Source organism: Ornithorhynchus anatinus, chromosome 6 (assembly GCF_004115215.2).
Source record: "Ornithorhynchus anatinus isolate Pmale09 chromosome 6, mOrnAna1.pri.v4, whole genome shotgun sequence".
Classification (NCBI taxonomy): domain Eukaryota; kingdom Metazoa; phylum Chordata; class Mammalia; order Monotremata; family Ornithorhynchidae; genus Ornithorhynchus; species Ornithorhynchus anatinus.
Window position 1 is genome coordinate 16,264,869 of NC_041733.1, and position 23,465 is coordinate 16,288,333.

Here is a 23,465-nt window from a genome sequence, read left to right on the forward strand (position 1 = left end):
TCCTCCTCCGGTTTAACTCCTTGTCTGCCTGCCCCCTCCCAACATCCAACCAGGTCCTTGGATCTAAAGTCATGCATTCATTTTGCTTGTATCCATCCCAACATCTAATACAGTGCCTGGCACATAGTAAGAGATAGTATAGTATTAGTATAGTATAGTATAATGTGCATAGTAGGGCACAAATGCCATCGTTATAATTTCCCCCGATTAGACTGTAAACCCATCAATGGGCAGGGATTGTCTCTATCTGTTACCGAACTGTTCATTCCAAGGGCTTCGTACAGTGCTCTGCACGTGGTAAGCGCTCAATAAATACTATTGAATGAATGAATTATTATTCATTTGTATTTATTGAGCGCTTACTGTGTGCAGACCTTTGTACTAAGGGCTTGGGAAAGTACAGTACGGCAAGAAAGAGAGACGATCCCTGTCCACAACAAACTCACAGTCTAGAGGGTGGGAGACAGACATCGATACAGATAAAAAGACATCCATATAAATAAATAAAATGACATCTATACAAAAGGGCTGTGGGGCAGGGAGACGGGGGAAGAGGAGACAGGGGAAGAGCAAAAGGAGCAAGTCAGGGTGATGCAGAAGGAAGTAGGGGATGAGGAAAAGTGGGGCTTCATCTGGGAATCTAAATCAGCTCACTCTGGAGTCTGCCTTCAAATGCTGGGGCACTGCATTCATTCATTCAATCAATCGTATTTATTGAGCGCTTATTGTGTGCAGAGCACTGAGCTAAGCCCTTGGTAGAGTTCAGTGTAACAACAGACACATTCCTTCCCACAACGAGTCACAGGCTAGAGGGGGAACAGGTATTAATATAAATAAATAATTAAACAAATTAATCAATTACAGATGTATACATATGTGCTGTGGAGTTGGGAGGGAGGATGAAAAAGGAGCAAGTAAGAGAAGCCCAGAAGGGAATGGGAGAAGAGGAGCAAGGCGGGGAATGGAAGTGTGGAGTGGAAACAGTTTCTTTGGTAAAATGCCAGAGGAATCCCTTGAGGAAAAAGCAGTGATGTATCTGAAAAGTAACCCTAGATGAATCTTTGGAAGATTATGAAATTCTCTTTTCATCCATCATCATCACCATTATTATCATCTTCATCATCATCATCATCATGATAATTGCAGCGTTTGTTAAGTGCTTACTATGTGCCAAGCATTGCACTAAGCACTGAGGTAGATACAAGATGTTCAGGTCCCAAATAGGGCTCGTAATCTAAGCAGGAGGGACAACAGGTTTGGAATCCCCATTTTGCGGATGAGGGAATTGAGGCATCGAAAAGTTGAGACATGCCAAATTGATGCAGCAGGAAAATGGAGAATCCGAGTTTAGAACCCAGATTCTCTGATTACCAGATCCGTGCTCTAGCCATTAGGCCATGCCGCCTTTCTGTTTGTCTCACTGAAACCCGGGAATTCGGAGCCTCTAACTTGGAAATCATCTTTTCCCCTAGTTCAGGGTGCCTACCCTGGGGGGAACTGATGAATTTCATACTGCCTGGGTATTTGATTGACAAAGCTCTCCTTCTGGGGAGAAGAGGACGGGGCTCCCTTAAAGATTATAAACTCTCTGAGGGCAGGGATCATTATGGTACGAATTATTGTCCTCTCCCAAACCATTAGTACAGTGCTCTGCACCCAGTAAGCCCTCAGTAAATGCCACAGATCGATTGATTACATGTAATTAGTACAGTGCTCTGCACCCAGTAATCGCTCAATAAATACTGCGGATTGGTTGATTACATATATTCAATAGTATTTATTGAGCACTTACTATGTGCAGAGCACTATACTAAGCCCTTGGAATGGACAAATCAGTAACAGATAGAGACAGTCCCTGCCCTTTGACGGGCTTACAGTCTAATCGGGGGTGACAGACAGTCAAGAACAATGGCAATAGATAGAATCAAGGGGAAGAACATCTCATTAAAACAATAGCAAATAAATAGAATCAGGGTGATGTACGTCTCATTAACAAAATAAATAGGGTAATGATTACATATAGTCGGGCTGTCTCTTCAGAGGTCGTTGAACAATTTTCAGGGTACCAGACTACAGGGAAGAGAATGGAAGTGGCTCTTTCCTCCATTACACTGTAACTGCCTCAAGGGAAAGGACCACATCTTCCCTTTCCTTAGTAATGCCTACAGCATCTCTTTAAGTTAAGCCGGTGTTGACACCAGATAAACGTCAGACTCACTCTGTAGTGAGCTGCTCACCCCGCTGCTTTCTTGGATCAAGTGGCTGCTTGCTCCAAATACCTCTTTCTGTTCTCGCCATTTGTTTCTCCCACCAGATTGTGGGAAGCAATTGGCCTAGTGGAAGGAGCCCAGGCCTGGGAGTCAGAAGACCTGGGTTCTAATCTTGGCTCTCCCACCTGCCTACTATGTGACCTTGGGCAAGGCACTTCACTGCTCCAAACCTCGGTTACCTCATCTGAAAAATGGAGATTAAGGCTGTGAGCCCTATGTGGGATAGGGTCTGTGTCCAACCCGATTATCTTGTATCTGACCCAATAGATCACCTGGCACAAAGTATGTGCTTAACAAAACCATTTAAAAAAGAAAAAAAAAGCTCTTTAAGGGCAGGGATGGTGTCTACCGACCCAACTGTATCGTACTCTCATAAGTGCATAATAGAGTCATCGCTCAACAAATATCACCGATTGACTTCTCCACGGATGGACTCCCTTCCACTTCCTCTACTTTCTGCTCTTCCCTCATCCAACTGTTCTTGCCCTGTCTTCACTCATTCATTCATTCAGTAGTCTTTACTGAGTGCTTACTGTGTGCAGAGTTCTGTACTAAGCGCTTGGGAGAGTACAATGCCATAATAGACACATTCTAGAGGAGTCTAGAGGAGAGTCTTCCTCTTGGTCCATCTCCACCAGCTATACATCATCATCATCATAATAATGATGGTATTTGTTAAGCGCTTACTGTATGCAGAGCTCTGTAAAGCACTTGAGAGAGTACAATGCCACAATAGACACATTCCCTGCCCACAATGAGTTTATGGTCTAAAGGAGACTCTTCCTCTTGGTCCATCTTCACCAGATATATAATAATAATAATAATAATAATGATGATGATGATGGTATTTGTTAAGAGCTTACTATGTGCCTAGCATTGTTCTAAACGCTGGGGTAGATACAAGGTAATCAGGTTGTCCCACATGGGGCTCACAGTCTTAATCCTCATTTTGCAGATGGGGTTGCTGAGGCATGGAGAAGTTAAGTGACTTGCCCAAAGTCACACAGCTGACAAGTGATGGATCCGGGATTAGAACCCACAACCTCCGACTCCCAAGCCTCGGCTCTTTCCCCTAGACCACCCTGCTTCTCTACATAGGCCAGATATCATGCCAATAATGCATTTACATTTGAAACCCCTGTATGACACAAGTCAACAAATACTATTTCCCCAGTTCCTGCCAAAGTTGGATATACATTCTGCTTACCTGGGAGATTGAGATAGGTGGTCCATAAAGCGTGCTCTTAGAGAATGGTAACTTGTAAAAATGTATATCTCTGTTTCATCTTCAATCAATCAGTGGTACTTATTGGAAAATAATACACTCAAAGAAATTCCAGCTTATATGTGGATGTACCATCCACTCTTTAGCCCCATTTACATCTTTGCTAAGCACGTCTATAATGAAAAAACTATAAAATTCTCCCTCTCCATTTTGACAGTCACCAAGTTTTACTAATTTCTAAACTTCTTTTTGACAAACAGGATTTACATTTCTCACATGAACTGGAAATACCAAATTGTTTCTAGCCTCCCTGGGGGTTTGATTCTTGCTCTGACGCCTTCAAGAATTTCATCAGAATCGAGGCACTTACAAGGTCACAATTTACGCCCATAAGCGTGGAACTCTCCAGATCTGATTTGCTCCTTCCCATTTGGGAGATCCTAGTGATGCTCCTTCCTGGACCAGAAAAGAGAAAACTTTCCAACACTTTCCAACTTTCCCTCCTCCCTCGCCCCCCCATGCAAGGCTCAATTTATTTGCTCCTTTGTCATGGTCTAGATTGCGTGTACCTTCGTGACCATGTTTTTAGTATGACACCATGAAATAAAGCCTCATGTGGCCAGAAGGTGTGTGTGAGATAACTTGAAAGATGAATCAAGTGCAGAGTACTGAAAATAAGCACGTAGGAGAGTACGATATACCACAATGTAACACGTTCCCTGCCCACAATGAGTTTACGGTCTAGAGGGGGAGACAGACATTCATGTGAATAAATGACAGACATGGACATAATAATAGCAGTTATGGTATTTGTTAAGTGCTTATTATGTTCCAGGCACTGTTCTAAGCACTGGGGTCTTGTCTTATGCCATCGAGTCATTCCCGACCCATAGCGACACCATGGACACATCTCTTCCAGAACACCCCTCTCTTCATCTGCAATCGTTTTGGTAGTGGATACAGAGAGTTTTTTTGTTAAAAATCCACAAGTGGTTTACCACTGCCTCCTTCCATGTAGTAAACTTGAGTCTCCACCCTCGACTCTCTCCCGTGCCGCTGCTGCCCATCACGGGGGAGTTTTGACTTGGAGCAGATGGCCTTCCACTCTCTAGCCACTGCCCAAGCTAGGAATGGAATGGACAGGCCTCTGCGTGACTCTCCCTCCTGTAGCCGAGACTGGGAGAGGGCTGGAAACTCTCCAGGTGCGACCCCGAGAGGGGCAGCACTGGGGTAGAATCAAGATAATTAGGTTGGACGCAGTCCCTTTCCCACACGGTGCTCACAGGCTTAATCCCTATTTAGCAGGTGAGTGAACTGAGGCCCAGAGAAGAGAAGTGACTCTTGCCTAAGGTCACTCAGCCGACAAGTGGCGGAGCTGGGATTAGAACCCATGACCTTCTGACTCTTAGGCCCGTGCCCTGCCCACTAGGCCATGCTGAGAGGGGGGTGAAAAAAGAATACAAATCCAAGTGCGAGGTGACTAAGAAGGGAGTGGGAGAAGAGGAAATGAAGTGTAAGTCGGCGAAGGCCTCGCCTCATAGAGGAGATGGGGTCTTAATAAGACTTTGGAGATGGGGAGAGTGATCGTCTGTGGGATATGAGGAGGGAGGACGCTCCAGGCCAGAAGCAGGATGTGGGTGAGAGATTGGCGATGAGATAGATGAGATCGAGGTACAGTGAATAGGTTGGCAGTAGAGGAGCGAAGTGTGCGGGCTTGCCGACACCATACGGATGCCAAAGCTGCTCCAAAGAAGAATGTATTTAGAAGGAAGTGGTGGCAAAATGTGCCACCTCATTCATTCATTCATTTATTGAGCGCTTGCTGTGTGCAGAGCACTGTACTAAGCGATTGGGAGAGTACAACAATAAGCAGACACATTTCCTTGCCTCAAGGAGCCCTTATGATGTGGCCCTTCTCTCTCGGTGGCATCATGCTGCCCCACTGGTGCTAATATATGCACAGTGTCCTGAGGGCTGCAGGGAGTGATGGGCACCTGTGTCCCCTGGCCTCTTGCTCCTATTTTTATTATCTTTATTATCCTATCTTTATTATCCTGCTATCAGTCTTTGACAGGGACCTGCAGAGGTCCCAGTGGGCAGTGAACATGTTTACCAACTCTGTTGAATTATACTCTCCCAAGCTCTTAGGACAGTGGTCTGCACACAGTAATAAATACCATTGCCTGATTTTTTTAGAATGGATGTGGTAGGAGACAATGGAGGGGACAGGGTGGGACTTGGGGAAGCTCTTCTATTTTTTTTTAAATGGTATTTATTAAGCACTTACTGTGTGCCAGACGCTGTACTAAGAGCTGGGGTAGATACAAGATAATTAGGTTGGACACAGACCCTGTCCCACCTGGGGCTCACAGTCTTAATGTCTATTTTACAGATGAGGGAATCGAGGCACAGAGAAGTGAAATGACTTGCCGAAGATGCCACGGAAGACAAGCGGCAGAGCCAGGGTTAGAACCTACGTCGTCTGACTCCCAGGCCTGTGCTCTATCCACTAGGCCACGCTGCTTTCATGGGGTCTGGAACTGCCCCTTGTTCGGTGCAAAAGAGAAATGCCAGCTAATATGGACTCTGAATTTGGGGGGGGCGGGGGTCAGTAGAAAATGGAGAACTTGCCCAAAGTCCCACAGCAGACAAGTGGCAGAAGCTGGGATTAGAACCCAGGTCCTTCTGTTTCCCCGGGGCCGTGCTCTATCCACTAGGCAATGCTGCTTCTCACGCTTTTGGTCAATGGTCAGCATTTGGCCATTGTTTATTGTTATGTCATACTCCCCCAAGTGCTTAGTACAGTGCTTTGCCCACAGTAAGTGCTCAATAAATACAATTGAATGAATTGTTGATTCCCCTAGTGGCCTCAGTTTCCAGTGGGTGGGGAAAGGTCTGGGGAGTGCCCAGGGGAAAAGGTGGCAATTTAGGTCCTCAACTAATGCCTGAAAGGATTTCGTATTTCCTCCCAGCTCCTGTTAACAGGGAGATAAGAATAGCACTTTGCCTTTTTCCCTTCCCCGGCAACCTAATCTGGGGACAAAATAGCACAAAGGTAGACCTCAACTTCAGAGTTTCCGGTTATAAGAAATGGCATCTGTAATGTTTCTAAATTTACAGAGTGGTCTATCTTTATGGCCTAGTTTTTTTTGACTTCGTAACACTAGCCTCCCTTACAGCACCGGCTCCAGGGGCTCAGGTGGTGGGAGTTCTAATAGTAATAGTATTTACTATTAAGTACCCTCACCCGCTCCTACCTCTGGTCTAGAACGCCCTCCCTCCTCAAAGTCTACAATTACTCTCTCCTTCTTCGAAGCCTTATTGAAGGCACATCTCCTCCAAGGTGCCTGCCCTGACTAAGCCTCCCTTTCCTCTTCTCCCCGTCCCTTCTACATCGCCCTGACCAGCTCCCTTTATCTTTCCCCCCTCCTATAGTACTAATGTACATTTCTGTCCTTTAATTTATGTATATTAATGTCTGCCTCCCCCTCTAAGACCTTAAGCTTCCTATGGGCAGGGAATATGTCTGTTTATTGTTATAATGTACTCTTCCAAGCACTTATTACAGTGCTCTGCACAAAGTAAGTGCTCAATAAATATGATTGAATGAATGAATGAATGAATGAATGAATACTGGGAGCAAAGCACCATACAAAGCACTGACAAGAGTGAAAGAATACGTGGGTGAGCATTAAACAAAGAGTTCACAAACTAAGAATATACAGAGGGGAGGGGACCGGTTACAGACATAAAAGGAGAAAATAAAATACTAACAGAACAAAGCCCGTGCAAAAAAAATAAACTAAAAGCTGTGCCAGAAGAGTTATTCATTCCTTCATATTTATTGAGTGCTTACTGTGTGCAGACCACTGTACTAAGCGCTTGGAAAGGACAATTCAGCAACAGATTGAGACAATCCCTACCCAACAACGGGCTCACAATCTAGAAGGGTGAGTCTCAGAATTCTGGCGGCTCAGAGTCCAACAGGCCTAGCAGTCAGTCAACCAATGGTTTTTATTGAGAGCTTACTGTGTGAAGAGGATTGTACTAAGCGTTTGGGAGAGTACAACATAGCAGAGTTCATAGACACATTCTCTGCCTGCTGTGGTTCAGGAACCAATTTCCCGATTATACTGTGACTCCTGTGACAAATATGGTTCACATAACAACAATTTGACTTACAACCAGATTTTCAGGACCCAATTGTGTCTTTAGTACAGGGGTGGCCAAACTCTCTTTAGAGAATACACTGTTTTTACTTCGATCCAAAGAAAGGAGAGTACAACGAAAGAAGCAATGTGGGCTAGTGGAAAGAGCACGTTCGTGGGAGTCAGAAGACCTAGGTTCTAATTCCAGCTCCACCACTAACCTGCTGTGTGACCTGGAACAAGTCATTTACCTTCTCTGTGCTTCCATTTTCTCATCTCTAAAATGAGGATTCAACACCTCTTCTCCTTCCTTGTTAGACTGTGAGCTCCACATGGAACAGGGACAGTGTCTGACCCGATTATCCAGTATCGACCCCGGCACAGGTGAAGTGCTTAACAAATACCGCAATTACTATTATTAAGACAAAGATAATAATAATAATAATGTTGGTATTTGTTAAGTGCTTACTATGTGCAGAGCACTGTTCTAAGCGCTGGGGGAGATACAGGGTAATCAGGTTGCCTCACATGAGGCTCACAGTCTTAATCCCCATTTTACAGATGAGGTAACTGAGGCACAGAGAAGTGAAGTGACTTGCCCAAAGTCACACAGCTGACAAGTGGCAGAGCAGGGATTCGAACCCATGACCAGATGGGACATGGGGATGGGGAGTTAGAGGAATGAAAAGGAAGGAAGAATTGAAACAAGCAGACGGAAGCCCGGGAATAGAAAAGGGGAAGTTGTGGTATCCATCCAGGCCGGGCTTTGCTTCGCAGGATTTCGGTTCTGGAGTTTTTCTTCATCTCCGGTCGTGAGGATATTTTCGTCCCGTCTGGAGTTTGGGCCGGGTGGACTGGGGAGTGTAGCGGAGAGGGCTGGGGAGACCGGGATTCTTCCCTGCTCATGAAGGTTCACTCCCGCTCCCCCCTGACTTCTACAGGGTCAGTAGAAGCTGCTTGGAGAAGCAGCGTGGCTCAGTGGAAAGAGCCTGGGTTTCGGAGTCAGAGGTCATGAGTTTGACTCCCGGCTCTGCCACTTGTCGGCTGTGTGACTGTGGGAAAGTCACTTAACTTCTCTGTGCCTCAGTTCCCTCATCTGCAAAATAGGGATTAAAAGTGTGTGAGCCCCACGTGGGACAACCTGATTACCCTGTATCTCCCCCAGCGCTTAGAACAGTGCTCGGCACCTAGTAAGCGCTTAACAAATACCAACATTATTATTACAGGGTCACCAAGGTCGCCAAACTGTCCCTTGTCACTGGGGTGAGCCAATCCCCAAAGCTTCAGCAGGAAATCAGTGCCTTTCACTCACTCTGATTCAGGGGGTTTGGGTTTTGATTTTTTTTTTTGGTATCCTGTTGAAATAATTTTATTAGTTTTACCGCAAGGACATCTCATGTGTAAGTGAAAGGTTTCCTGGCTCCTTGTTGCTTCTTGCTGCTGCTTCCCCAGAACCCGGCCAAGTTGCTCGATGCTCATGGGGCCTCAGTCGGCTTTGGTGGAATGTGCCACTCAATCCCTGGACAATGCTCCCTGGGAGGCAGCATGCCCAGTGGACAGAGCACGTCTCTGGGAGTCCGAAGGACCTGGGTTCTAATCCCGGCTCCGCCACTTGTCTGTCATGTGACCTTCGGCAAGTCTTTTGATTTCTCTGTGCCTCTGTGCCAACTTGATTAGCTTGGGCCAACCTCAGCACTTAGTAGAGTGCCAGGCACATAGTAAGCGTTTAACAAATGCCATAAAAAAAGCACAGCGGACCAAACCCCAAGAATGTTCTGGATGGCTTAGTCCATTCATTCAATCGTATTTATTGAGTGCTTACTGTGTGCAGAGTACTGTATTTGGGAAAGTACAATACAACGATAAACAGGCACATTCCCTGCCCACACCAAGTTCACAGCCTAGAGGCCCGGTCGTTGTATCAGAACTCAGTTAATCACTCATGTTCATCGAGCACTTACTATGTGCAAAGAAGTGTAATAGCTCTTCTCTTCTCCTACTATTCTTTTCTGAGAATTTTTAACTCTAGATTGGCAATGGATGGACAGTCATTGATAGAAGTAGCCTTCCCAAAGGGGTGCCCTGGGGAATGAGGGGGTCCCCTCTCAGTAAGCCCGCAGGGGAGTAGCAGCACCTCCTTTGTCCAGGGGCAACATGGTTCGTGGTGCAGCCTGAACTACATGTCTTACGTCGGATTCTCCGCCCCACTCACACCTCCTGGGAACATTGACACTCAGCCACAGTGCTGAATTTGGGCTAGGATTCATGGGGAATAAACTCATGGGGAATAACTCCGGGAAAGTGCAGTCAATCAATCACCTTGCTCCCTCCTACCTCACCTTGCTACTCTCTTACTACAACCCAGCCCGCACACCTCGCTCCTCTAATGCCAAGCTTCTCGCCGTGCCACCATCTCATCTATCTCACCGCCGACCTCTCGCCCACATCCTGCCTCTGGCCTGGAACACCCTCCCTCCTCAAATCTGACAAGTACTCTCCCCCCACTTCAAATCCTTATTGAAGGCACACCTCCTCCAAGAGACCTTCCCTGACTTAGCCTTCCTTTCTCTTTCCCCCACTCCCTTCTACATCACCCTGCCTTGTTCCCTTTAGTCATCCTTTCTCCCAGCCCCAAAACATTTATGTGTATATCTGTCATTTATTTATTTATATTAATGTCTGTCTCCCCCACTAGACTGTAAGCTCATTGTGGTCAGGGAATGGGACTGTTTATTATATTGTACTTTCCCAAGTACGATAAACTGACTGACTGGCCGATTGACTGGGGAAAGCATCTCTGGATAGAGAATCAGAAGGACTGGTTTTTCACCTAGACCCACATTTTCTCTTCTCCCTTTCCCTTCTCTGTCGCCCTTGTAATAATAATGGTGGTATCCGTTAAGTGCTTACTATGTGCAAAGCACTGTTCTAAGCTCTGGGGGGATACAAGGTGATCAGGTTGTCCCATGTGGGGCTCACAGTCTTCATCCCCATTTTACAGATGAGGGAACTGAGGGCGAGAGAAGTGAAGTGAACTTGCCCACAGTCACTCAGCTGGCAAGCGGCAGAGAGGGGATTCGAACCCATGACCTTTGACTCCCAAACCCAGACTCTTGCCACTGAACCACGCTGCTTCTCTACATTTCCTTAGTGTACCCTGTATTCACCTCCTCCCTCAGCACTTATGTATATATCCATAATTTTTTTTATATATTCATGTCTGGCTCCCCCTCGAGACTCTTAGCTTGTTGTGAGCAGGGAACGTACCTACCAATTCTATTAGACTGTACTCTCCTAAGCATTAGTACAGTACTCCGCACACAGTAAGTGCTCAATAAATACCATTGATTGATAATAGGAAGAAGAGAAAAGTAAAGAGGAAGAGGAATCCTGTACTACAATCAGAGAAGTGGTAATAGTAATTATATACAGAGTCTAGACTGTAAGCTCTTTGTGGGCAGGGAATATGTCTGTCATATTGCTATGTTGTACTCACCCACACACTTAGTACTGAGCTCTACACACGATAAGAGCTCAGTAAATACGATGGATTTATTGATTGGTAATTAACAAAGCCTATGGTTGTCTTCGGTGTTATAGCAAAAGGTTCCAGAATCGACTAATCCTTCCCCCTCCATTCTAAGTTACTTGAGGCAGAGGACTGTGTCTTGTATTTAACAAAGTGTGCTGCACATACGGATATTCACTATAGACTGTTAATATTAATAATAATAATAAAATAATAATAATAATGAAATACTACCTGCCAACTGCACATGCTGTGTACAGGCACATACTTTCACTCTGTGTCAAGTGCCCAGGTAGAAACAATTCAATAAGTTCAGATGGATCAGACACAGTGCCTCCTTGGGAGGGAGGACAGATACTTAATCCCTCTTTTTACAAATGAGAAAGCCAAGGCACAGAGAAGTGAGGTGACTTGTCCAAGGTCACGTGCAGCAGGAAATTGGCAGAGCAGGGATTAGAATCCAGGTCTCCCACTAGTAGTAGTAGTAGTAGTAGTTATTAAATGTTGAGTGCCAAGCACTGTACTAAATGCTGGGGATGACTACACACATGGGAATTTGACATGGTCCCTGTCCCACAGGGGGTTCAGAGTCCTAGAAATGAAGGGGAAGAGGGGCTGGTGACCTAAGAAGAGATGAAACAAAACACTAAGACAACATAAGGACAGAAGAAAAAGATCTATAGAATCCTGTGACTAAAGGAGGAGAAGAATCAGTGGCCCAGTGGATAGAGCACAGGCCTAGGTGTCAGAAGGACATTTTCATTCATTCATTCCTTCATTCAGTAGTATTTATTAAGCGCTTACTATGTGCAGAGCACTGGACTAAGTGCTTGGAATGTACAATTTGGCAACAGTTAGGGACAATCCCTGCCCAATGACAGGCTCACAATCTAAACGTGAGGAGACAGCAAAACAAAACAGAACAAAATAAACACAAGACAACATCATCAAGATAAATAGAATCAAGGGGATTTATACCTCATTAACATAATAAATAGTATATACAAATAATATATTCAAATGAGCACAGTGCTGAGGAGAGGGGAGGGGGAAAAACCCTAGGGTCCGGGGGAGTGGAGGGGGAGGAAAGGGAAAAGGTGGGTGGGGGCTCAGTCTGGGAAGGTCTCTTGGAAGAGGTGAGCTCTCAGTAAGGCTTTGAAGAAGGGAAGAGAGTTAGTTTGGCGGAGGTGAGGAGGGAGGGCGTTCCAGGACAGCAGTAGCACGTTGGTCAGGGGTCGACGGCGGGATAGGTGTGAACGGGAGACAGTGAGGAGGTGAGCGGCAGAGGAACAGAGTGTATGGGGGGGGTGGGCAGTAGAAAGAGAGAAGGGAGGTGAGGTAGGAGGGGGCAAGGTGATGGAGAGCTTTGAAGCCAAGAGTGAGGAGGTTTTGTTTCGTGCGAAGGTCAATAGGCAACCAGTGGAGGTTTTTGAGGAGGGGAGTGAACATGCCCAGAGCGTTTCTATAGGAAGATGATCCGGGCAGTGGAATGAAGAATAGACTGGAGTGGGGAGAGACAAGAAGAAGGGAGATCCGAGAGGAGGCTGACACAATAATCCAGTCGGGCTATTATGAGAGTTTATACCAGCACGATAGCTGTTTGGATGGAGAGGAAAGGGTGGATCTTGTGACACTGTAAAGGTGAGACCGGCAGGTGTTGGTGACGGATTGGATGCGCGGGGTGAATGAGAGAGCTGAGTCAAGAATGACACCAAGGTTTCGGGCCTGTGAGACGGGAAGGATGGTTGTACCGTCCACAGTGACAGGGAAGTAAGGGAGAGGACAGGGTTTGGGAGAGAAGATAAGGAGCTCAGACCTGGCTTCTTATCCCTGGCTTCTTATCCCAGCTCTGCCACTTGTCTGCAGTGTGACCTTGGGCAAGATACTTGCCTTCTCTGGGCCTCAATACCCTCATCTATAAAATGGGAATTAAGACTGTGAGACCCATATGGGATGGTGACTGAGTGCAATCTGATTAGTTTGTATCTATCCCAGTGCTTAGTAAAGTGCTTGGCACATAGTGAATGCTTAACATATACCATTTTTAAAAAATCAGTCTCTTGGCCTCTCAGAGGCTCCTCCTCTGACTATTATCCTGTGATCTTTCCACTAGTCCACTTTACTTCCTTCTGTTTTACTAATTAGTAACAACAGTTGGTATTTGGGGACTGGGCTCAGATCATTTTGTGTTTGGTAGTGCTTTTCAAAAGCTAGTTAACTTTCAGTGACATCACAACCACAACTTCAAGTCTTCCAGGTGGCTCTGATTGAGTGCTGTGGCGATGGTCCTCCTGAGATCCTTTCCAGAGCAGCTAGAGGGGTGTCCTCCGTGCTCGGCCCGGCGAGGGTCGTGAAGAGGTTGTGATGCTCAGCTCCAGTCTCCTTGGCCTCCCCTCGCTGGTTTGTTTTATTTCAAAATACCCCTTCCTGTTTAGATCTGCTCTCTTGCCTCCTTTTCTCTGTCCTTTTGCTTTCCTCTCAGCTTTGAGGGTCCAGAGTTTTGTTGCAAGCGGCTTATATTTTGTTGTTAGGAACCAGGTCAATTCCTGGTAGAGACAAAGGGGCAAGGCTGTACCTTGTTACTTTGGCATCCAGGTGCAGTTTTAGGCTGCACTTCCTGGTCACCTGTCATTCAGTGTTGCGACAGCCAGCAAGAATTGAGGGTGGGGTGGTTTGGGTGTATTTGAGAAAGACGATTAATCAATCCCTGATATTTAGTGAGTGTCTTCTGAGTCCAAGCAGTGAAATCACTCAATCCGAAAATATTTATTGAGTGCTTCCTGTGTGCTGAGGACTTGTACTAAGTGCTTGAGAGCGTACGATATAACAGAAGTGGTAGACACGGTGGACAGATCCATGTCCACAAAGAGCTTCCAGTCTACGGGGGGGATAGAAATAAAAATTAATACAGATAAAGGGAAAGAAAGCAATTGGTTTTAGAGGCATCATGCCTGCTCCCTCTAGGAGAGAGGAGAGAGAAGAAAAGAGAGAAAGAGGTAGAGGAAGAGAGAGAAAGAAGAAGGAGAGAGAGGGGAGAGGAGAGACAGAAAGAAGAAGGAGAGAGAAAAAAGAGGAATGGAGAGAGAAAGAGGAGAGAGATGGAGGAGAGAGAGAGGGAAAGAAAGAAGACGGAGAGAGAGAAAAAAAGAAAGAGGAGAGAGGGAGAAAGAAAGGGGAGGGAGGGAGAGAGAAAAAGAGAACATGGAGAAAAAGAGAAGAGTGGGGAGAAAGAAGGAGAAGAGTCAGGGAGGGAGAGGTAAAGAAAGAGAAGGAAGGGGGGAGAGAATGAAAGGAAGAAAGAGGGAGGGAAGAAGAGAGACAGGAAGGGAGAGAGAGAATGAAAAAGCACCCTGATACTACCTTCCCAAGTGGTAGAGTTGTTTTGTGGCCCCACTAAACTGTAAGCCCCTTGAGGAGCAGGGTTCATGTTTACCAACTCTACTGGGTTGTGGGCAGGGAATGTGACTGTTTATTGTTGTACTCTCCCAAGCGCTTAGTACAGTGCTCTGCACACAGTAAGTGCTCAATAAATAAGATTGAATGAATGGATTAATTAATTTAATGATAATTACGGTATTTAAGGGCTGATTATGTAAGTCCTGTACTAAGGGCTGGGGTAGATACAAGTTCAACAGGTCAAATGTGGTCCCTGCCCCACATGGGGCTCACACTGTAAGAGGGAGAGAGAACAGGTATTGAATCCCCATTTTACAGATGAGCAAGCTGAGGCACAGAGAAGTGAAGTGACTTTCCCTAGGTCACACAGCAGACAAGTGACACCGCTGGGATTAGAACCCAGGCCCGAGCTTTTTGCACTAGGCCAAGCTCTGTCTAGGCTTGCCCTCCCAAGTGCTTAGTACAGTGCTCTGTACACAATAAGCATTCAAAACATACCATTCATTGATGACAACTTGCTCTTTAAGCCCAGGGGATCCTTGCCAGACAGCTGGGAAGCACATGCGAAAGCAAGCCTGGTTCACAGGCCCATAGGGCTGGACTCCATTACGCAAACCCTCTATGTTTCCAAACCCAAATGGCTGCAGCTATTGAAGAAATGTGCAGTGACCAGAATTCCTCCCCTCCCCTTCCCTTCCCTCCTGTCCAGGGGCCACAGTGATGTGTCAAGCAGCGGCAAGCAGAATTCTGTCCCGAGAGAATTCCTCTCACTCCTGGGTTGAAAAAATGCCCTCCCTTCCTATGGCAGGCTTGGACAGAGGAAGACTAACCAGAGAGGTGCAGAGGAGACTACATAATATTAATAATAATGGTATTTGTAAGTGCTTACTATGTGGCAGGCACTGTACTAAGCGCTGGGGGAGGATCCAAGCAAATTGAGATAGTCCCTGTCTCATTTAGGGCTCACAGCCTCAATCTCCATTTTACAGATGAGGTCACTGAGGCACAGAGAAGCGACTCTTGCCCATGGTCACACTTCAGACAAGTGGCGGAGTAGAATCCACGACTTTCTGACTCCCAGTACCGTGCCTCCACTATGCCATGCTGCTTCTCTACGTGCCAGGTTAGCAGTGTGTAGGAAGTGACCTCATGGTACCACACGGGGCCATCTTAGATATTTTTGCTTCATTTTTTATAGTACTCGTTGAGCGCTCTCTATGTGCCAGGCCCTGTACGTAGCGCTGGAGTAGATGCAAATTTATCAGGTTTAACAGAGCCTTGTCCCACATGGGGCTCCCAGTCTTCATCCCCATTTTATTGACGAGGTAACTGAGGCACAGAGAAGTGAAGTGACTTGCCCAAGGTCACACATTGGATAAATGGCGGAGCTGGGATTATGTGTTCCCACTACCAGGCCCAGTCTCTTTCCATTAGGTCAAGATGCTTCTCGCTGAGGTCTTTTAGGGGCATCACAGTGAGTCACGGTCTAGACATTTGGTCTCCGCACATGTTGCTTCCTGCAGATCCTTGCCTTGGCCGGGCGTGGCTCACAAAATGGTAGGGAGCAGGCCTGGGCCAGGACCCGTGGGAGCCTGCTTTTGATCTCTTTTTTGGGAAGAAGCCCCGGATAATCATAGATTTGGATCCTGTGGACCATAAACTCCTTCAATCAATCAGTCAATAAATCAGTGGCATTTTTTGAGCGCTTCCTGTGAGCAGAGCACTCTACTAAGCACTTGGGAGAGTACACTTAGGAGCAGCATGGCCTAGTGGAGCACGGGCCTGAGAGTCAGAGGTGATGGGTTCCAATTCCGGCTCTGCCACTTGTCTGCTGTGTGACCTTGGGCAAGTCACTTCACTTCTCTGCGCCTCAGTTTCCCTCATTTGTAAAATGGGGATTAAGACTGTGAGCTCTATGTAGATCAGGGACCGTGCCTAACCCGAATGTCTTGTATCTACCCCAGCGCTTAGAACAGTGCCTGGCACATAGTAAATGCTTAACAAATACGATAATTATTATTATTATTACAGTATAACAGAGATGGTAGACATGTTCCCTACGCTCACTGAGCTTACAGTCCAAAGGGGGCAGGAATCCTTGTTTTTTTTAATGGTATTTGAGAAGCAGCGTGGCGCAGTGGAAAGCGCACGGGCTTTGGAGTCAGGGCTCATGAGTTCGAATCCCAGCTCTGCCACTTGTCGGCTGTGTGACTGTGGGCAAGTCACTTAACTTCTCCGTGCCTCAGTTCCCTCATCTGTAAAAAGGGGATTAAGACTGTGAGCCCCACGTGGGACAACCTGATTCCCCTGTGTCTACCCCAGCGCTTAGAACAGTGCTCGGCACATAGTAAGCGCTTAACAAATACCAACATTATTATTATTATTATTGTATTTGTACAGGGCTTACTATGTGCCAGAGACTGTAAGAAGCATTTGGGTAGATACAAGATAATTGGGTTGATCACAGTCCCTGTCCCACATTGGGCTCACAGTCTTAATCTCTATTTTACAGATGAGGGAACTGAGATGCAGAGAAATCAAGTGACTTGTCCAAGGTCACACAGCACACTAGTGCCAGAGCCGGGATTAGAAGCCTGGTCCTCTGACTCCCAAACCTGTATTCATTTTACACTACTTCTTGGAGATCCTTGTGATTAAGGAATGACGTGCTAAGCAATGTCATATTGCACTGCCCCAACCACTTAGTATAGTGCTCTACACATAGGAATGGCTCAATAAATACCATTAATTGATTGATCGATCTGAAAAATAGAACACTATCTACAATTAGTCTACAAGAAGCACTGGGGTAGATACAAGTTAATTAGGTTGGTCACAGTCCCTATCCCACATGGGGCTCACAGTCTATGTAGGCAAGAGAACAGAAGAACTGAGGCACTGAGACGCCTAAATCCCTCTCTTGTGGCATGGAGTAGACGGTGAAGGGAGACAGTCCTGACACTTAGAAGGAATTGAAAGCTGCCCAAAGATGAGGAAATCCCAATCCTCAGAGACCCTAGGCTCTGAAACGGGTGCAAGAATCAGCACCTCAGCTGGAGGGGCTACAGGAGCCCTGAAAAATATCACAGGGAAGCCAGAGTTTGCATGGGAAGAGGAGTTCTGTTTTGGACACATTAAATTAGAGTTGTCAGTGGGATATCCAAGCAGACATATCCTGCAGACCGGAGGAAATGTGAGGCTGCAGAGAAGGAGAGAGATCAGGGCTGGAGATGCAGATTTGGAATCATCCGCATAGAGATGGCAATTGAAGCCATGGGAACGAGTGAGTTCTCCAAGAGAGTGGTTCAGTCAATAAGCGCCTGAGATAATAATATACCAGATGCACTGCCTACAACCCAGAACTGAGCCTTGAGGGACTCTCCTCACAGTTAAGGGGTGGGAGGCAGAGGAGGAGCCCGCAAAAGAGAATGAGCGGCCAGAGAGATAGGAGGAGAACCAGGAGAGGATAGTGTCAGTGGAGTCGCGGTTGGATAATGTTTCCCAGAGAAGAGGTTGGTCAACAGTGTCAAAGGTGGCTGGGAGGTCAAGGAGGATTAGGATGGAGTAGAGATCATTTGATTTAGCAAGGAGATCACTTGTGACCTTTAAGAAGGGAGTTTCTGTGGAGGGAAGGGGATGGAAGCCGGGTTGGAGGGGGGTCGAGGAGAGAATTGGAGGAGAAGAACTGGAGACAGTGCGTAATACAGTACCTGGCACCTAGTAAGCTCTTAACAAATACCATCATCATCAGTGGGCATAGACAACTAGCTAGGAGTTTGGAGAGGAATGATAGGAAGGAGCGTGGCTCAGTGGAAAGAAGAGCCCAGGCTTGGGAATCAGAGGTCATGGGTTCTAATCCCCGCTCCACCGTGTGACCTTGGGCAAGTCATTTAAATTCTCTGGGCCTCAGTTCCCTCATCAGGAAAATGGGGATTAAGACTGTGAGACCTATGTGGGACAATCTGATTACCTTGTATCTACCCCAGCGCTTAGAACAGTGCTTGGCACATAGTAAGCGCTTAACCAATACTAACATTATTATTATTCTTAGATGAATATGAGCAAGGATATACTTGAAGTTGGCCTAATATCTGCATTTCCACCAGCAGCACTCTGCAACTTGTGCAGAGAAGAGGAGGCAGACCGTGGAGGTGATCCAGTGCTGTGGATTAGTGGTACGAGATCGGCAAAGGGATAGGGGAGAGAGTGAGTTAAGTTCAGTAGAGAGGGTGCTGTTGAGGGCCACAATTTTGTGGTCAAGGGAAGGTAGTTTGGGTATGGAAACTAAATGGGGGATGATGACTTGAGGAAATTGGATGGGGTCAAAATATTGGAGGTCTCTTTTGGAGGGGTTTGTGGGGATGGGGGGTGTGGGAGAGAAGGCAGGTGAGGTGGTTGTGGGATTTCAGAGTCGGTGAGGGTGGAGATTGTAACTAGAGAGGCTGGGATCGAGTGTGTGTGCAAGTTGGTGAGTGGGTGAGGTGGGGGGAAGCAGGAGGTCAGAGGAGTTGAGGAGTGATAAAATAGGGGCAGTGGAAACATCAACAGGAATATCCACATGGATATTGAAGTCCCCAAGGATCGATGGAGGGATGGAGAAAGAGGGAAAGAATGTATGAAAGGGATAGAAAAGCTTCAAAAGGTTGGAGGTGGGCCCTGGTGGAGGGCCGGTAGATGACCCGTGACTAGTGTCCGGAGTGAGTGAGTGAGTGAAGAGGCATGTTTAGGGGTAAACAGAGGACTGTGTTGATAGGAAGGCAGGCAGCTGTCGATATGTAAAAAATCCAAGTCTTTGTCTTCAGGGTGACAGACAGGCACATCTGTTCTGTGTTCTCCACTGTGGATTCAGGCCTGGATCAGGGAGAGGGAGGAGGAAGGAATGGCTATTGCTTGGCTATTCCTTCCCTGTCAGAGCCCTGGGCAACCTACCAAACCAGCGACCTGGGCAACTCATAGAGAGCCCTCCAAGTTATCTGATCTTCTGGTAGGCTGCAGCAAGGCCGGCTCACTTCTATCAGTATTAATAATGGTATTATTGGTTAAGGACTCCGTGCCAAGCATTGTTCTGTGATGAGACATCGGATAATCAGATCAGATTCAGCCCCTGTCCTAGATGGGGCTCTACTTCATGCCAAGCACTGTGTTGAGAGCACTGGGGTAGACACAGGAAAATCAGATTGGACAGAGCCCACGCGCTAAACAGCACTCTACTGAGTGCTGGGGTAGGCACAGGATAATAGAGAATAATAATTGTGGTATTTGTTAAGCACTTACCATGTGCCAGACACTGTACTAAGCGCTGGGATAGTTACAAACAAGTTGGGTTGGACACAGTCCCTGTCCCACATGGGGGTCACAGAACAGCATGGCGTAGTGGAAAGAGCACGTGCCTGGGAGTCAGAATGTCAGGGGTTCTAATCCTGTCTCCGTCACTTCTCTGTGCCTCAGTTACCTCATCTGTAAAATGGGGATTGAGCCTATGAGCCCTACATGGGACAGGGACTGCATCCAACCCAGTTTGCTTGTATCCACCCCAGCATTTAGTGCGGTGCCTGGCACATAGTAAGCACTTAACAAATACCACAATTATTATTATTATAATCAAAACGGTCACAGCCCCTGTCCTAAATGGGGCCAAACACTCTACGGAGCACTGGGGTAGATAGAGGATAAGCAGATCGGATAATTAACACATAGTCAGCACTTAACAAATACCATCAGATTAACCCTCTGCCCTTCTTGGGACTCACAGTCTAAAGATGTGTAGAATTTGAACTTTCTGACTGCTTAACATTGGGGATTTGGTTTTAACTCTCTGAATCTCCCTTACCTCACCACTTCAGGCTTTCTAGACACCCTGGGAGGATGTCAGGTGCTTCAGTGGACAAAGGATTCTGGCCACCCACCGTTTGGGAGAGCTCAGACAATCCATCTGCCGGTGAGGAAGAGATTAGATTTCCCAAAACATCCCCTGACTGGACTGAGCACCTGCAGGAGGTCATTTCAAATAAGCTTTTGTAACCAGCTAGGGGGATTTTTTTTAGGGAACAGGAAACTCCGAGATGAAATAAGGTTTCTTCTCAGGTGGCTCCCAGGGAAGAATGTTGTTTTCCCCCAATATTCCTCAGATGCTTTAAGCCTCTTGCACACACCCTGTTTGCTGATGGGAAGGAGGGAGTTGGGTTTTCAACACCCCACGGGTTTGAATGATGTGGATATGAATAAGTGCTGGGATTTGGGATGCTGGAAACAGATGATGATGATGATGGTATTTGTTAAGTGCTGACTATGTGTCAAGCACTGTTCTAAGTGCCAGGGTAGAGTCAAGCTAATTAGAATGGACACAGTTCCTTGTCCCAATTGAGGCTCACAGTCTTAATCCCCGTTTTACAGATGAGGTCAGTGAGGCACAGGGAAGTTAAATGACTTGCCCAAGATTCCACAGCAGACAAGTGGGGGATCTGGGGTTAGAACCCAGGTCTTCTAATTATTGATCAGAGAAGCAGCAAGGCCTAGTGGATAGAGCACACTGGGAGTCAGAAGGTTTTGGGTTCTAAACCCAGCTCTGCCACTTGTGTGCTGGGTGACTTTGAGCAAGTCACTTCACTTCTCTATGCCTCAGTTCCCTCATCTGTAAAATGGGGATTAAGACTGTGAGCCCAATGTGGGACAGGAACTGTGTCCAACCCAATTATCTTGTATCTACTCCAGTGCTTAGAACAGTGCCTGGCACAAAGTAAGTGCTTAACAAATACCATTATTATTATTAAGTTCAGCGCTGTGGTGGGGGTCTCTGTGCCTCTCTGGCTGTGGCCTTGTTAGAGCTGAAAACTTCAGGAGGAGAGGGTGGTCTGCAAGGTAAAGCACCAAGATGGGAATCTGAAGAGCCTGGCCCCTCTTCTTATGCCTCCACTGACTTGCTCTGTGGTGGTATTTATTCAAAACTGAGTAGTAATCAACCAACTCTACCAACTCTAATATACTCTCCCAAGCACCTAGAACAGTGTTCTGCACACAGTAGGTGCTCAATAAATACCATTATTGATTGATCGATTGACTGAGTGATCCTTAGGAGCCAGCTGCTATGAAACTAAAGATATTATAAATGCTGTTGCTTACTGGTGAGTTTTTAATGGTCAGAGGACAAACCCTGGAGATTATAACTGGAGAGTGAACTGTCCATCTGAGCCAAGGGTATTCAGCTTAGGTGCCTTGAATATATCTGTATATTTCTGTCATTTATTTTTCTTATCTATTTATTTATATTTATCTCCCTTTCTAGACTGCGAGCTTATTTCGGGCAGGAAGGTGTCTGTTGTTATAGTGTACTCTCCCAAGTGCTTAGTACAGTGTTTTGCACACAGTAAGTGCTCAATAAATGTGTCTGAATGACTGAATGAATGCCTTACCCACTGAGGGTTTTAAGGGTGACAAGAGGGTTATGCCCTACTTTTACCTTAGTAGTTTGGTTTTCAAACCCAAGAAAAGTTTACTCAGTGTGCAACCTTCCTAAGAAGCCCAAAGATTCCAACCGAAGTCTTCAGGCTCCAGAAAGCATTGTGACAAACCATGCCACTGCCCCTCACAAGGGAATTTCAGAGAGTTTCCCCCTTCCCCACTCTCCAAAGCCCTCCAAAAGTCCCTTCAGAAATAAGGCAAGGGAGTATATAATAATACCTGATATTTGTTAAGCCCTTACTATGTGCCAGGCACTGTACTAAACGCTGGGGTGGATACAAGCAAATCAGGATGGACACAGTCCCCATCCCACAAGGGGCACAGTCTCGATCCCCATTTGACAGATGAGGTAACTGAGGCACAGAGAAGTAAAGTGACTTGCTTTACTTTACAAGGGCACACAGTGGACAGGTGGCAGAGTCTGGATTAGAACTCATGACTTTCCAATTCCCAGGCCCAGGCTGTAGCCATTACACCATGTATATTATATAAGGGGACGACTTCTTATGGTCCCTTCCAAGCCCCTAGAAGCAAACAGTGCCAGCGCTTAGAACGGTTCTTGGTACATAGTAAGCGCTTAACAAATACCATCATCATCATCAAATTCCGCAGGAGGAACTCAGTCATCATCAGTGGCGTTTAGTGAGTGCTTACTATGTGCAGAGCATCATACTAAGCACTTGGGAGAGTACGATACGACAGAGTTCAATTCAATTGTATTTATTGAGCACTTACTGTGTGCAGAGCACTGTACTAAGCGCTTGGGAGAGTATAATATAACAATAAATAGACACATTCCCCACCCACAGTGAGCTTAGTTGGCCATTCTTCCTCCCCTTCCTGGTTTGACATCTCTTCCCAACTTCCTCACCGATCCTCACCCCTCATCCTGCACTGGAAGCAGCGTGGTCTAGAGGAAAGGGCACAGGACTGGAAGTCAGGAAACCTGGGTTCTAATCCTGACTCTGCCATCTGGGCGATCTTGGGCAAGTCATCTGGCTTCTCTGTGCCTCACTTTCCCCATCTATAAAGTGGAGATAAAGTATCTGTTCTCCCTCCCCTTTAAACTGTGAGTCCCATGAGGGACTGTATCCGATCTGATCGTCTTGTATCTACCCCAGTGTTCGGCGCAGTGGTTGGCGCACAGTGAGTGCTTAACAAATACCATTTTTATTATTCCTGTTTGAAGGATTGGTGCCAATGATGGCAGGGTGCTGGGTGTCCAGGCACAAGCAGGGGCATAGCACCAACTGCAGACAAACGTTCTGTTTCCAGCAGGCGTGGGAAGGAGGAGGGGAGAAAATCAGGAGGGCCTGTTTCCTCTAGGAAGCTGGGGACTGTCTTTCTTCTTGAGATTGGCAAAGGTCATACGCCGGCCCCGACCTTTGGTAGGGCTTCAAACCTCTAAACAAGGATGGTCTCTCACTATTGCTGTCAGA

General features: G+C 46.5%; 1 non-coding gene across 1 annotated transcript; it reads right to left on the bottom strand.

The window, feature by feature from the left end:
• Positions 1–4,577: 4,577 nt before the first annotated feature.
• LOC114812972 lies at positions 4,578–4,715 on the bottom strand. The gene has a single exon (XR_003760583.1). It is a non-coding gene; the product is annotated as a small nucleolar RNA SNORA7 (small nucleolar RNA).
• Between the last annotated feature and the right edge of the window lie 18,750 nt (positions 4,716–23,465).